Genomic DNA, 16,479 nt, shown 5'->3' on the forward strand with positions numbered 1-16,479 from the left:
ATTCAGTTACAACTTCCCCAGCAGTCTTGCATCCCCACCCCCTCTTCCCAATTCCCTATTTAAAGAAAACCCACCTGATTTCTGAAACCTGTAATCTGATGAAGGAGCAGAGGGATGAGGTGAGGGTTGCCCATTAGTATCCCAACAGCAGCACAGGAAGCATCAACACCATTCCCCCCTTCATCTCTTTGCAACTGCTCTCATCATCCCCCCCACTCACTGCAATAAATAATTGCACAGAGAAGAAAGCATCCAGAGAAACAGCATTCTCTTCTGCAGAGGCTTGGTACCACTGCACCTACCCAAGAGATGAAAAGATGTGGCTTGGAAATCTGGAGTGATCTCATTGTGCTTAACAACTGAGCATCCTTATAGCAAAGGCTGATGAGCAAACAAGGCCGTGTAGTCATCCATACCTGATATATCAGCACTTATGGAGACATCGTCAGACTCTAGGATTATCAATAACCTGATTATATCAAACAGTACAAGTGCAATGCAATGAGCAGCAACAACAGCAGAACAGCAACATCCCAGGCTGCAGCAAGTGAAAATTTGCTCAAACGCAACAGCCTTCAGCACAGAAATAAAAGAAGGAAGCTGCTTACCTTCAGAAGACCTCAAACACACAAGGATCACCAGAGAGATAGCTTTGCCTCCGCTGCCAACCCTTAAATGAGGTCTGGGAAGGGGTGGATCCTGGCTCCAGCCCTTCTGGTCACTCAGGTACATTGCACACACCTGAGTTTCCCCTGGGCTGGCTCTGCCTTCCTACCAGATGCTCAATCACTGCTTCAAGCTGTGACCTAGCATTTCTGCTAGAACAAGTTATGAAGGAAGGGAGATGGGAAATAATCTGGATGGACGGAATTGGGTTATGCAGGGATGCTCCCAACTCAGTCTGGATGTCAGCGGTGACAAAACTGGTTCAATTTATTGCTCAATTTATTAGTTCCTTGCCTGCAGGTTGAAGGTGTCAGCCCTGCTGCTGAGCAGCCCATGAGAAGTGAAATAGGAGTAACTGAGCACTGCAGAATGCAGCCCCCATCCACCTGGGCAGGGCAGCTTTTCTGCAACTCATTACACAGCAGAGCTCATGCACAGCGCAGAGCTGTTTTCCAAGCCTTCAGGTTAATAAAGCCTTCAAAAGCACCGTGAAGCAGCCGCTCTTCCTTCTTCACATCCGAGGGCTTTCTTTAATAAATCCCATACCACTAGGGTGGAAAGCAGGGCTGTTTTTCTGCTTTCTGAGCTTTTCAGCTCATTTCAATCAGTATTTTGTGCTGGGACAGGAAAGGGCAGAGTCATCAGTTTGGGGAGAGGGATTTCTGCATCTTCATGGACGTGGCTCCCCCATTGTCACCCACCCAATGGCAGCAGTCCTGCCGTCTCCATCCCTGCCTGTCCCAGATCCATGGTACAAAGACTCATTTGCTGGGAAGGGGGAGGCATTAGGATTTATGTAAACATGGCTTCAACACGCTCCTGGGTGACAAATGGGCTTTGCTGCCCGTGGCAGGCATAGGCTGCCAAGTGCCAAACTGGCAATCTGCTCCTCGAGGCACATGCGTGAGGCATCCGTGCGCACAGAGTTGCTGGACTTTTATGGTCATGGATAGGGGAGGCTTTAAGCACTCGGGATTTCTGTGCATTAGGACGTGTTGGCTCAGACAGCCCTGAGATCGTAGGTGCTCTGCAGAGGGCTGGCACGGAACAGTGGCTCTGCCCTTAGCCATGCCATCCATCATCGGGAGCTGCCTTGTTCTCTCTGCTTCCCAGACTGCATCCTTAGTGGTGACAATGTCAGTGCCACTCTGCTCTTAAATAAAAAAAAAACAGTGGGAAATGAGCTTTTATAGAGCAACAGAAGAAAGTCCAGATTGGAATCTGCAAATCAATGGCACATCTTTCAGGGTGGTGGATGTGTACATCTTCCACCAAGATGCCAACGCAATGCAGTGCATCAAAAAGCAGAATGCAAGCAAGTGGCTGAGAACTACTGGGAAGTAAGACCACGCTTGCTTCCTGCTCTCTGGATTTATGTATTTTAATGCAAGGAAAGGCTTTATTTTTTAATGAAGCTTCAGTGAGCAGAGTGCTGTTTTCCAGAGCAAAGGGTTTGGAATGGGATTGTGACAACCCTTAAAATACACAGACTGCCAGAAAAACTTGCCTTACGCTTCTTGTTCTTCTATACACCGTGGCTCTGTAGGTGTCTTGCCTGTTTTCTTTGAAGGGAAATGGCAAAGCTTGCATCAACATTGCTGAGAGCAAAATTAAGCCCATTAGCTGTGAGTGCTCACAGGAAAACCCATGTGCACTTCTCCGCACGTCCCTGGCCAAAATCCTTTCAGCACGCACCTGCTTTCTGTTTGCTTTGGTGAAAAGCTGGAAAAGTTTTAACTTTACTGAAAAATAGTTCTGATTTCTCTTTAAAAAAAAGGGGGGTGGGGTAGGGGGTGGGTGGGTTGGGGAAGAAAAATGCATTAGTTGCTGATTTATTTCTCTCTTTTGAGTTTCATGGGGTGTCTACAGAACCCTCCTGTTGAGCCAGCTCCATTTATTGCCAGTATTGTGCTCCACTGAATGAAGGTTCTGCGTGTCTTGTTTGTTATTCTGAGTCATATCACAAACATTTTAGCAAAAGGTCCAAAGTCTTGAAGGGAACACAGGGAAGCCAAAATTGCCAGATGGAGAAAAGCACATCTTAAGGGGATGACATTTGGCATGAGAAGCAGAGTAGAGGTTTGGTTTTAAAGTTTGGTTTGATCTGCCCCGTATTATATCACCGCTTGTGCTTTGCAGGAAATTGTTGAGGTTGAACCAAAATAAAGATCGAGTTTTAGAGCATTTTCTCTTTACACGTTCTTTTGGGACCCACATCTTTCAGTATGTAACCTATTAATTATAAATATATACACACACTCGCGTACAATTTTATTATTTGGGCTTCATTTGACCCTTCAGAGGGAACCAGATGAAAGTAATAATCAGTTCATTCAGCTACAAAGCAAAACAAAACAAAACAAAAAAAAAGGAAAGAAAAAAATCAAAGCTAGATAAACATATTGTGTTCTCATGGAAAACAACAACAGAAAGGCTGCACTGGCAGGAGACTTAACGGGGCTCTTCCACACCTCCATCAGAGCAGAGCAAGGACCGTGCCTGAAGGGGATGCCTGTGGCTGTCTGGGTGGGTGTCTGCTGTTTCCAGCCCCCAAAATCCAGCACTGATGTTGAAATGGACCAGAAGAGCCCAGGGCAGAGCCTGCTGGCACATAGCAGCTGCTGAATTCCTTATCACCGCTTTGGGGACAAAGTCCTTGTATTCCGAGCACCTCAGGTCTTGCTGATCCAAAAGCAGGAGAAATAGGGAAGAGGACCTTATCTGCTGGAGGACTCCTTGTTTATTGGGTGTGCTCCAAGAATTAGGTTAGATATTAGGAAAAATATATTCGCTGGAAGACTGGTAATACGTTGGCACAGGGAGGTGGTGGAGTCACCGTCCCTGGAGGTGTTTCAGAACTGTGGGCATATGGCACTGAGGAACGTGGTCAGTGGGCATGCTGGGATGGGTTGAGTTGGAATTGGCGATCCTAGAGATCTTCTCCAGCCTTAATGATTCTAGGATTTCAACTGCAATGAGACCACCTGAGGGCTGGGTAGGTCCAGGGTTTTTCTGAGGATGTGGAAATACAAAAGCTGTGAAGTTAAACCAGCACATTTTGAAGATATTTGGGTAAAGGGGTGCACGGTGCTGCTGGGTGCTGTGCTCTCCAAAACCCCACCATCTGCAGGACATTCCATGATGAGTGAACACTCCTGCATGCTGACATCAGACCCAACAGGGCTGTGCTTCTTGGGGATGGTGTTTTTATGCACTGCAAAAAGCCCAGAGCAAATCAGGGCTCCTCACTGTACAGTTATCTGGCAGAAGCTTACAGTGCGAGATCCCAGCTGCGCAAACGTACGCGTGCACTAAATCAATGGGGCTGTGCGTGTCTGGAAGCACAAGCACACATTTTTGGGGATTGGGATCCTCCTTCTGATAGGGAGGTGCCTCTGCCCTACCCAAGGCTGAGATTTCTCCAGGCAAGAACTTGAAGCTCAAAGAATGTGATGATTTTGCACTTTACTTCACTAGGCAAGCCCAGCAGGTGAGAAGTTTGCTTCGGATACTCAAATCTTGCAAGAATCCCACAGAAAGTGACCATCAATGACCATCCATCCCTCGGCTTAAAGAGAGGGACCATAACAGCTCCCATAGATAGGACAAACTCTAACCTTTGAGCTCTGCAATGAGCCACTATGGAATTGAAAGGAGAAGAAAAATTTCCTTTTTAGGTCCAAAACCCATCAAACCCATTGTTCCTGACCCTTCTTGAGAGTGATGGAAGATGAGATACACAAACAACAGCAAAAAATGTTTTCAATCTGGACTGACAAGTATGGAAGGATATTTGTGGTGAGGGAGAAATCTGCCACCCACCGCTGGAGCTTTGGAGTACAGTTTCTGCGGTTGTTCTTTATTCAGACTTGGTTGCTGAAATAAACCAACACCAAAACAAATGCCAAACTACAAAGTGGGATTTCCAGATAATGCATTCTTTCTTAGAGGAGGAAAGAAAACCCCGTTTTTCTCCCCCTTGCTTCATTGGCCTTTTCATATTTTCCAGCATTTCTGCAGGATCCTCTATCGTTTGCAGCTATTTACTGAGCAGTATTTTTGCTTTCCTCACACGCGTCCCTGTAGCAGGATCAGGTTGTTTTGCAGCAGTGCTAGAGGCTGAAAGCAAAACAAAAACAAAAGCAAAGATTGTTGCTAGCGATAAAGAAACCTCAATGACTTGTGTCAAAGCTTCGTTCAGCAACCAAAAATTTGGACTCTGGCTTACGCAAACTGGCCAAAAGCCACCTGAATTTGTGAAATTCAGCTGGAGTTTCTGGAACCCTCAGAAAGAAGATGGGAGGGAGAGATTTTGCTTTTTTTTTTTTTTTTTTTCCTGGAATTTTCCACTGTCCCAGCAGCAGAAAGGGCTCTGGTCATGGTGCCATGGGAATAAGTGGAGGGGCTGCACAGCTTTGGGATGGGATGCGAGCCCATGTATGGTGGTGGCAGTTGTTTTTGCCCTCACCATCTGGTCCTGAGCAGAGCAGTAAATGCAAAGGTTTTTGGTAGAGGTTGGGGGTTCGGGTGCTGTTTGATTTATGCCTCTGGTGCAGGAAGCCTGTGCAGAATGCAAAGTCATGGTGGTGATGCTCTCCAGAGGTGGCACACTCATGTTCACCCAATACCATCAAAATATTGGATTGCATACTCATAGAATCATAGGATGGCTTAGATTGGAAGGACTTTTAAAAATCATTCAGTTCCAAACCCCTGCTATGGACCAGGTTGCCACCCACCAGATCAGGCTGCCAACGGCCCCATCCAAAATGGCCTTGGGATGGGGCATCCACATCTTCTCTGGGCAGCATCTAACCTAAATCTCCCCTCTTTCATCCTCAGTGCCCTCCAAGTGGGCCATGTGCTGCCCTGGGGAGGTCACGTTATTTCCTGGTGAGAATCAGGAGGTTTGCAAGAGAGCACTCACATATGCTGCGAGCAAAATTTCCTTCCAGAGGGTTGCATGAGGTTTCTGACCACTGTATCTGTGTGTTCTTGAAGATGACGTATCGTGTTACTAATTCCCCTAATTGCATGTCTGGGCTAAAAACAGACTGAGTTTTCCTAAGAACTTACATTCTTAATAACATTACTTAAAACACTGTGGTAAATTCAAGTAAATTTTTAACTGATGCACGTACATTATAAATCAGGATATACATGCAGATAATGTTTACCTTAAGCTTGTTTATCCAACCCTGCCACTCATTTGTTCTGTGCTTTGGCAAAACACAGCAATACAAGATAGAGTGAGTGGAATAGGTTCAAGCCTTCGGGGTCCTAAAGAATGGAAAGCTTCCAGAAGCACGGTGCCCCAAAACAACCAAATATCTTGGCCTTTCCTCTGGACCCATATATTAGAATCATAGCATAGACTTATGATGGTTGGAAAAGATCTACGATCCCCAAATCCGACCCTAGCTCATCCCACCATGCCCACTAACTATGTCTCTCAGTGCCACATCTTTACAGGAACACCTCCAGGGATGGTGACTCCCCCATCTCCTGGGCAGCCTGTGCCAGAGCATCAGTACTCTTTCTGAGAAGACATTTTCCCTAATATCCAACCTGAACCTTCACTGGCACAATTTAAGGCTATTACCTCTCATCTTGGTGCTGTTACCTGGGAGAAGAGGTCAACACCCACCTCTCTACAATATCTTTTCAGGGAATTGCAGAGAGCTATAATAGCAGTAGGTATGAAGAGATGCAGCCTGATGGTGAAACAGATTTACTTCCAACTGAAGAAGGTCTGGGAGCAAAAAGCCCCAGTATGACAATGGATATAGGATGGCTTCAAACGGTGGGCTTGTCTACATGGTGTCTCCAGGATAGACAGCCCTGCCTGGATGTATTTTGATGTTTTTGTGATTTTTTATAGCTTAAAGCATTAGGAAAAGTTCCTGGAAATCCATGGGCAGGATGTGAGCCCACTGCCTGAGGGTGGTCTGCTGTCCCCTCCCTTGGGGACAGTTGGGGCTGACTCACCCCAGAGCAAGACCCAGCCTTGGCCATGGAGCACAAGACACGAAGAGACACTTGACGTGGAAACGGAGCAATCTGGAAGGTGGAGTCTTCCTAGGGGAGGCCTTTGATTTTCCATCTTTCTTTTTTTCTTTTCTTGAATATCAGCCCTGAGATTTCCACAGAGGTCAGGAAATGACACACATGTGCATTGTTGCCACCTCCAGAGGGAATGGAGGAGGCCGCTCCTGGCAGCGACCCAGCAGCAGTGAGCACGCACTTTTGGGAAGAGCATTATCTCACTGCTCAATGGCCCCTTGCAGAGGAAAGCAAGTTGCTTTTCTCTTCCTAATGCCAGCTCCGTCACTGCAGCACCAGCAAAGCACTGATAAACATTAGTCATGGAGAAACTCTTCTTTGGAAGCACAGAACGTTGAAAGAAATATGTCACTCGAGAGGCAACCAGCCCCAGGGTGGCATTTTGGGGGATATTTCAGAGGGCAACCACTCCTTCTCCCCAGTTTCCCATTCCCCACCAGCATCACGCTGGCATGTCTTGCAGAAAGGAACGAGGCACCTGGGATGCTGATCCCATCCACAGTTTAGTATGAGGCTGACGGAGAGAAAACCTCAGGAAGGGTTGTTTTGTTTTTTCCATACCTAAGGGAGATGGGTACAGACGTGACAGCTCTTGTTGGCACACCAAGAAGTGCCCTCTGAGGTGTTTTCCTGCTCTCCTCAATTTCTCAGCATGACGGAGCTTTCTCTGCGGGCTGTATTACTGCATACTTACTTGTCGACAGTTCATTTCCAGCCTCAGATGGTCAACACCAAGGAATTCCTCCTGGCCTCAGTTTGCATTCTGTGGGCAGCTGTGCAGCCAAGGAGGGTTTTCTTCAACATGAGCCCATTCTCACATTCTCTGACTTCCTAAAGCTGTGGAAGGCAGAAATTCTGTATGTCTTCAATTAATTGTGGGCATAATTAATGAACAACACACCCCCTTTTCTCCAGCTTCACCCTAATATAAAGGTTCTCTGGCTCTTTTTGGGTTGTTTCCTTTCTAGCTCTTCTGATTCCTCTCCTTCTCCGGTTATGGCTACATTCATCCTATTCTTCCATCATACAGATGGAAATTGAGCTATCCCAAACCTCAAGGTGGGACTAAATCTCTCCATCTGTCATGTGAAGGTGTTGTTCCCTTTCTTCCCTGCCCTGCTTTGGTGCTTTTCCTCCCCCTGAACCACGTTTGTGATATCTGAGATACAATAGAGATACAACATTTCCAACTCCCTTTTAATTAACAGAGCTCAATGTTGAATAAAAAGACGCCTTCCCTGTAAGCAACAGCAGTGGGTTAGCAACAGAATTGAGCGCGCCTACTCTCAAATTCCAGGTTTGGGGCATCAGGTCAGGATAAACATGTGAAATACCACTTCTTTCCAATGTAAGGTAGGGAAATATCCTGGGAATAGCACTTTTTAGAATCCGGGTGGGATCCATGAGACAGCTGATGGGTGTCAAGGATGGGGACTGAATTGTGGTGCTGGAGAGTGCAACAGAGGCTCAGATCCACTCATTGCTTCTCCCCATTCTGCGTATCCAAGGGTCAGGAACATTTGAATTCAGATAAAAGAAGAATTTCAGGTATTGTGAAAATATTCCAGCAAGCTGTATGCAATGAGCTTACGTCCATTTGCCATTTTTGCTTTCCTAATGGTGCATTTCCCACTCATCTTCTTGTTCCTGGCTCGCCGAAATCTTAAACAAAACACTTTCAGCCAACCTCTTGCACCAGAACAAATACCTAAATGCACTGCATGCAAACCTGCACTGCTATGACATGAGCCACGCTGAAAACACAACTCTGGGACATCCTCACAACTTTTGGTGGTGTTTCTCCACTTTTGCAGGACACACCATCCCAGCCTGTCCCTAAGAGTTGAGATTTCATTGTGTTGCTTTATTTTATTTTATTTTATTTTATTTTATTTTATTTTATTTTATTTTATTTTATTTTATTTTATTTTATTTTTTGTCCAGGGATGAGTGTTTTCAAGCTCCCAGTGATTTGCAGAAGGATGTGATGCCTCACTGTATTGTATGGGGCATTTCCTGAAGAATTTTCTGGGCACTTGAGAGACCATGTGAGAAATTCTGCTCAACTGCTGTTGAAGTGACAGGGCCTACACAACAGTAGATTTTCACTTCTTCTATATTTATAGAAAAAATGGAAACAAAATGTGCTTTAAAGTAAACAGTAGTATTTCCAGAGTTGGGCTGTTTTTCTTGCTCTTTGGTAAGCTCCTCCAAGCAAAGCTTCTCATACATTGAGTAATGGCAGGCAGGTAAAGACAGGAGGGTGAGATCTCAAGGCAGTGACCTGGCACTGATTTGGACAAGGCTAATTTTTACTTGAAACCTTTAAAAATGGTGGCAGGGGTCATTTGGAAGCCACCAAACCAAGCAAAGCTGGTAGCTGCAGCCTCTGCTCTTCCATTGCCTGTCCTGAGCCAATGGCACAATCACTGGAGAACCCACCAGTAAAAACCTCACCAGTGTTGTTAGATAACGCAGACCCTGTAAGCACTGAAACCACTGCCCAGGTACACGGTAGCTGAAGAACATCTATGCCGAGAATTTGATGTCATCACAATGTTTTTTGTTCCTTCCTCCTCCCTGTCATACAAGGAAGGTGATGAAGCACCGTGACCACAAGCTGCGTCATCGGGAGTGTTTGCTCTGTGTGCATTTTGGTTGCATCAATGCAGGGAACATCCCGAGGGCAGGAGGGAGCCCAGTACTTGAACTGAGCTGAACTGAGTGCAAAGGACAAAAAGGAGGTGTTGGATCTCTGCAAGTTGGACACTGTGGGATTTATTTTTGCAAGAGACTCCTTGTGAAGGAGCAGACCCTCTCTAGAAGTCCTCAGTGGCAGGAATGGCCTAAAATCCCCTTTTGATTCCCAACTTTATTTGACTCTAGTGAGCCTTTTCCTTCATCCCAGAGACAAAAACTTGCACAGGTAAAACCCATTCTGCATAGATGGAAAGATGAGAGAAAAAAAAAAAAAAAATCTTATAATAAAAAAAAGGAAACTGTCAATTTCACAAGGTTAGGATGACCCCACACTGAGGCTGGCCACGCATAGCACCTGTAGAGGGAGAGAATGGGGGACGATGCCCAGACCCAGGACACATCTGCCTTATTGCTTCATGATGTCCTCTTACTCATCTGTCTGATGCTTTATCGCCTCCTGGACTTTCCAAAGTGACTTAAACTGAGGTGTAGGCTGAGATATGGGCTATAGCATCACTGGAGCGTTCCCATGAACCTGGACGTCATCACCCAAAATGCCACGCTGGCAGACCTATGAGCTGGAGGGGGTTTGGGAAGTATGATTCAGGCCACCTGCCTTCCTACATGCAAGCTTGAAGTCATAACATGAGAAAGCAGCAGAGAAAGCAGCACAGCCACTGGTCAGTAAGAGATTTGCACACAAAGAGCCACTTGGGCTGCCCAGGCTCAATGCCCAGAGCCCCACATCCCAGTCCTTGTGCAGTCCCACAACACTAGTGAGTGATGATGTGGGCTCCTCGAGCTTCAGGGCATGCTAAATTGAGATGTGCATTTATTACAGTAAAAAATGTGGGAAATAGGAAGGGTTGCGATTTCCCAAATTACTTTTCTTCTCACTAACAGCAGCTGGCAGCAAATATATTTAAAATGTAAATATTTAAATACTCACTCGCAAGCACAATTACCTTTTTTTTTTCTTGTTCACAACTCGACCCATTCAGAGTCTATAAATACCCACCCAGGAAGCAAGCGTCTACACTGCTTTTGGGGAGCAATCTGAAAATCCTCATCAATTGATGTGGCTTAATAATTAGCGGTGAGGATGGGTATGGAACATGGGCTGAGATGGGTTTTTCTCTCTGTGTTTTAAAGGAGATAACGCATGGCTATGGAATAAAACGCTGTGATTCGTGACACAGAAAATGATCGTGGTGTCCAAAGAGGACGACGGTTGTTTACAGCACACGGATTAGCGCCGTGAGGTTCCTTTATGTTTCCCTAAGACTTCTTCTCCCTGTGAAACAACCCCACCAAACGCCTGAGAAATGAATGTGCTTCAGCCTTTCTATTTATTTTGATGAGCTGAAAGCAAGGAAAAAGCTCCTGCCGGCAAGCAAGGTGGAGGAGAAAGCATTGCAGCTTCTTTCCCCCGCGCTGGCTGTAAAACGTACAGAAATGTAAAGCCATAAAATTTTTATGAGGGGTTGTTTTTATAATGTTTACCAACCTCATGCCTCTATGACGCTTTCCAGCAGATAGTGGTTTAATAGGGCTCCTATCACCCAACCGAGATAACCGTGAGGGAGAGCCTGGCTCTGCTTGCAGCAGCGCGGAGCTGCCCGTGCTCTGTGGCTTTGCAGTGCTTTTGCCCGATTTCAGCCCCTTTCGCTTTGCTAGAGGTCAGATACAATGTGCATCTGATGAAGAATTAAAAGCTGGAGATGGGAAAGGAACACCGGAGAAATGTTTCTTAAGAAAACAGCTAGGTTGCTATTGTGCTATTAGTTTTGTTGCTAATTAACACTAAGTTGAGTTTTGTCTGAAAGTTCCTCCGAGCAGCGATTTTGTAAAGAATCCCATTACAAAAACGGCCTGCTGCATTTTCCTAAATTTAACCAATTTATCTCTTGCTACCCCTCCAAAGAGCAGCTCCAGGGGCAGAGAATATCCCCTTTTCATAAAAAAAAAAAAAACTGTTTATTAGCCCAAGGTTCATCCCCTGATTTATCGATTCGGATTTGCAGTGCGCGATGGGCCGGGTGTGCAGCACACCAGGGTGCCTGTCGTATGTTCCCCGCTGACGTGTTTACAATATTTTTGATTTACACCTTCCAGGTGTTCTTTTGGAAAATATCACCGCCTTTGGTTTACACATTTTTTACAATATATTTGTGGCCATCGGCGAGCTTCCACATTTGTTACAGAGGATGTGCCAAGAAGGAGGGCTTTTATTTTCTTTAACTTGCTGGCAAGATACAGATTTTTGGCTTTGTGAAAAACAGAGGATTGATTGACTGAAGGAATAAAACCCCCAAAGTATGTATTTGGGATGAGACGCAGTTATTTGCTCAGGGCAAGGAGCTGTGTGTCAGGCTGGGGCTCCGCTGTGCCGATCTCAATCACTCCATAGAGAAGCCCATCTTCACCATAAAACAGTGAAAAATGGCTGCTGAAGTTCTGCATCCTTATGTTTTTCGGAGTTACAACCACAGCACGCAGACAATCTGTGACGCAGGGAGAGAATGAAAGGGGTCGATGCACACAGCCGTGTTTTGCAGTGCGAAGCTTTGCACGTAAACCAATAAACGAACCCGACACGCCGAGTTCTGTCATTGCAGAAACGGTGTGCATAAAGTCACCCTCCTGATTTTTGTTTCATTATCTGTATGTTTAATATAGAATTTAAACGCCGCGTTATCAGTGCCATTTAATTTCAGGCGTGGTTGCCAGAAGGCTCAGAAGGAGAAACTGTCATTAATTAGTGGCACAAAGTAGCTTCAGAAGTTATTTTTTTATTATTCAGAAGGAAAAATACTGTTTGCACTGCCAGAATGCCCTGATGCTGTCCTTGAGCACCGAGCATTTCTCTTTCAGTGTGGTCAGTAAACAGTGCCGTTTTGCTATTTGCCTTTTTCCTACATCGTGGCAAAACATCATTAATATTTCATGAACACATTTCAACAATGTTAATTAAAAAATACAGATTTTATTACACAAAGAGCCCAATCCTCCAGTATCTTTCCCAGATAAATCTGCATGAGGATCCATGGGACCTCTACCTGCAAAGAAAGGCGACTCCGAAGCCTTACCTGCTGCTTCCACTGCTTTTGTTACCGAAGCTCTTTGCTGATTTAATCTGATTCTCATCACACCACTAACCAGGTGTGGGCTGGGGGCTGTGCTTCACACCGGGTCAGAAATGTCAACCGTGTGGAGAAGCTGTTGGGAAAAACAAGGCAAGAAGTGGTGGGCAGTGCAGAGTGTGTGTCAGCTCACAGCTCAGGTGCTGTCCAAAGACCTCCGGCTTTATCCCATTTTAATGGTGTATTATCAGCCTCTACTCTGCATGAGGCTGAAAAGAAGGAAATAAAAATCATAGAATCATAGAATGGCTTGGGTTGGAAGGGACCTCAAGGATCATCAAAAATACTGATTAATGGAAGGGAACGAATCTCTGCCTTATGTGTGCTGAAACTGTGTGTTGGGCAACAGCGTGAAAATCTACCAATGCAGATTAATCTCCTCTTTTTTTGCTCTGAGATCACAAACATCAGTGCTTGAAAGGTTCTCAGTTCAGCATTCTTTGTGTTTGATGGACACAAACACCAAGCACTGAGCTGCAGCCCCTTAAGCCCTTTTCTCCCACCTTCACTGCTGGAATCCATCTCCATAAGCATAAAATCTCACAATTCTATGGTAAACTTTGGCTTACATTGCTGCGGTGGCTTTGCTTGGTGTCGGCAAGCAAATCCAGTGATTGCAGGACAGTGGTTATTCTTCTGATTTAAAAGAAATTAAGAGAACACATAACTTGGCCCCAAAGGCAGGAGAAAAGATGTGATGGTTGTTGATGCCGGGCAAAGGGGCAAGCAGATTAGCAGCCTTACTTTTTAACATATAAACATCTGAGACCCGTTTCCTGTTAAAAAAAAAAAAAAGAAAAGAACTTAGGTGGATGACCTCAGGCAGGATTTTTTTTTATTAGCAAATGCGAATTGTACATCACCATGGAAGGAAAAAAAAAAAAAAATAGGCCACTCTTGGTGGTCTCGATCCGCTCTGGGTACGGGAGAGCGAGAGAGAGAAAGGGGAGGAAAAAAAATACATATATATATAGAAAAATAAACTTTACCTTCTCGCTTTCAGGGTGGGCAATGCCATTTCGGCTTCGGGGTCCTCGGCTCTGGGAAGTGTTAGCGCTGTCACCGCCGCACCGCCGCAGCGCTGCGAGGGAAAACATTCCCCGCATTCCTCCTCCTCTCCCTGCTATCCCCGGATCCGTGCGCTGCAGGTTCACGTTGCTACCGTCCGACTGCACGGGACAGAGCTAATCTAAACCAGCGCCGACCCCACCGTCCGACTCGGCAGCGAGGAAAAAACATTGACAAATTTGCTGTTTAAAATGCTTTCTACTCTTTCCAGTGTTTTGCTGTGTTGTTTTTTTTTTTTTTGGTTTTTTTTTAAAGCTATAAATACACCCCGCCAGCTGCAACATGTTGCATGAAGCCAGCTTTGCGGATCGAGCGTCTTCTGACACAACGCCTTGCACTGGCTTCGGGTTAATATTTGATGCTGGGAGTCAGCGTTGTGATATTTCTGTTCCTGAGCGGTGGCGATGGTGTGGTTCTCCCGTGTTGCTCTGCAGAAAGAGCTTGAAAAAGGCACAACGTAAGGGCAGCACAGCCTCGAGCATCTGTTTAGCTATTGCAGCTAATTATTGAAAATAAAACTAAGAACAAAAGGGCAGCTATCTCTTAAGGTAGTGCATAATTCAAGCGAAGGCAATGATTACGTGTGAGAACTTCGGCAAGTGCATAATCATTAAATTCCATTCTTTTTTCCCAATGTGTTGGGCTGGGGAGTGTGCAGGACACTGTGATTCCTCGTGGGCTTCTGTTGTAGGGTTGGAGAGGTTCACACTGAAGCAGAACCTCAACCCAAGCCAGCAGCAGCACAGGCTAGATGTGATTTTGCCTGTGCATTTTAGCAGATTGGAAGATTTTTGGTCAGCTATGCACACACCCACAACATTTCTGAGAAATTGCAGGTCTATTAGTTCGCAATGGAATGCATCATTAAAATGTATATATAAAATGTGTATACAGTATATAATGTATATATTAAAAGTCTGATCAACAGACTGTGCAATCCAGCACTTACCCACCCATCGGTACCGCTGCACTGAGAATCAAACCCACAATTTGTAGCAACGCGGCACCAAAATCTCCCACTTTTTCACCCAAAAACCAGCATCCAGGGCACCGTTTGTGGGCGGGCATCCTGCCGTGCCCTCACACCATTCCCCACAAATGCCAGGAGTTATTTCAGTAATGAGGGATTGCTCCGGCATTAAGAAAATCAATCAATCTTCCGTGCGCTCTTGCAAATGAATCCTCATATTATCTGTATATGCCGTCAGGCAGGATAGTTTAGAAAATACCAGCCCCTATCTTATCTTGTCAGTTCATACACTGATGGGGATGTGTGTGTGTGGGGGGGGGAATAATGGCTGAGAGAGCCACAGGCTAGGATAATTAGTAAAATCAAGTGACTCGCTGTTTGTTTGCTTTGCAAAATGAACTTTTACCCCTCCACTGCCACTCCTCCCCCCAATTTTCACCGTCTTATCATATGGCATTTGACATGACAGGTTAATGAGAAATCCCCCAAATTCAGCTTCTGCAGCTAATTGTAGCCGTGGTTGCTCTCAGCTTGATGGTCCGGCTCCTGCCCCGTGAAACCCGAGCTCTCGGGGGATACAACGGGTGTGATTGCGAACCCACAGAAACACACACTTACAGACAATAAGTTTCTCTCATTACCCTCATTTCTATATCTACAGGAACTGAGTCTATGCATTTTCCACGATTTTGTCTCGATCAAGCAGCAAATTAAAATTTAGAGGGTTGGTTTTGGTTTTTTTTTTTCATATGTAATGCATTCTGTTTATAATTATTTTAATATAATCTGCAGGCAGCTTGCAGGGTGTCGGACTCATTCGCGGTGCGCTCCTTCAGAAATCACAATTTTCGGACGGGAAGAATTGAACAATTTGGACAACAGAAGACAAACAGTTGCTGTCAGCTTGAGTGGAAAAAGAACCACATGGCGTGCTCTGGCCATTAATAATCCCCATTGGCGTGGAGATCTGTCTGCCATCGCACGCAGCATGCTGCTACCTCCCAGTTTTTCTTGTTTCTTGGGCTTTCTCCCGTTAGCTGATTTTATTTGGGGGGATTTTTATTTTTATTTAAGGAGGGAAAGGCAGGAAAATGCAAAATTTGGGCTCTTGACACTCAAATCTTATGCCAAACTTCCAACAGCCCGGGGAAATCAACTTCTTCTCCAAATCCCATGGGGAAAGGCTGAACTTGGGGACATTGAGGTGAGAAGGAAAAATCCCTTTCTGCTGCCTTTCCTCCATGAAAAAACATTTAAATGGTCACTCTTTGTGGAAGACCCATGTAAAAGCCTGGAGCTTAGCTTTCCTCTCTAGAAATAACTGGTTTTATGTAGGATGAGGCTACTCAACCTCATCCACTGAGCTCCTCTGACCAACGCACGTGGTCAGGCTCCCAGGAACACAACATTTGGCCCCATTATGCATCAAATTTCATTTCCAGTCAGTGGATTTATTGACGTTATAATGGCCAGCCCACACAAACTGCAGCCATGCAGCCAATTAACAGGACAGACAACAACAGACATTTGAGAAGTTGCTAAACTTGGTCTTGAAAACGAGCTTGCTTTATCCCTGTAAACGGATCTTGTTCTGTCATCGTGCATTAAACTGGAAAGCTTCACGTTGCAAAGTGGTACAAAATCACATCCTGATAACCAAGGCCTCACAGAATATTTCAACAGATCGTATCGCTTGTGGTTTTATTTCATAACTGCAATGCAAACGCGAGGGTGGGTTCCAAGATGAAAATATCTGCCTACGCCGATATGAAGTTCTTGGTGCATCATACTTAAGGGAGCCAACGGCCATGGGGGTCTGATCCATGAGCGTTTTACCCCCTGCCAAACCCACAAACACAAAAGCAAAAC

The 16,479-nt window shown here is 45.4% G+C and overlaps 2 long non-coding RNA genes across 2 annotated transcripts; one reads left to right on the plus strand and one right to left on the minus strand.

The window, feature by feature from the left end:
* Window positions 1-4,590: 4,590 nt before the first annotated feature.
* Window positions 4,591-9,274, minus strand: LOC116244052 (uncharacterized). The gene is made up of 3 exons (XR_004170100.2): window positions 9,187-9,274; window positions 7,424-7,566; window positions 4,591-4,785 (listed from the first exon to the last, which is right to left on the minus strand). It is a non-coding gene; the product is annotated as an uncharacterized LOC116244052 (long non-coding RNA).
* A 58-nt stretch (window positions 9,275-9,332) lies between these two features.
* On the plus strand, window positions 9,333-13,661 carry LOC149916190 (uncharacterized). The gene is made up of 3 exons (XR_016470784.1): window positions 9,333-9,655; window positions 10,582-10,686; window positions 13,576-13,661. It is a non-coding gene; the product is annotated as an uncharacterized LOC149916190 (long non-coding RNA).
* The last annotated feature ends 2,818 nt before the right edge of the window (window positions 13,662-16,479 follow it).

Source organism: Phasianus colchicus, chromosome 13, assembly GCF_987193195.1.
Source record: "Phasianus colchicus chromosome 13, bPhaCol1.hap1.1, whole genome shotgun sequence".
Classification (NCBI taxonomy): Eukaryota; Metazoa; Chordata; class Aves; order Galliformes; family Phasianidae; genus Phasianus; species Phasianus colchicus.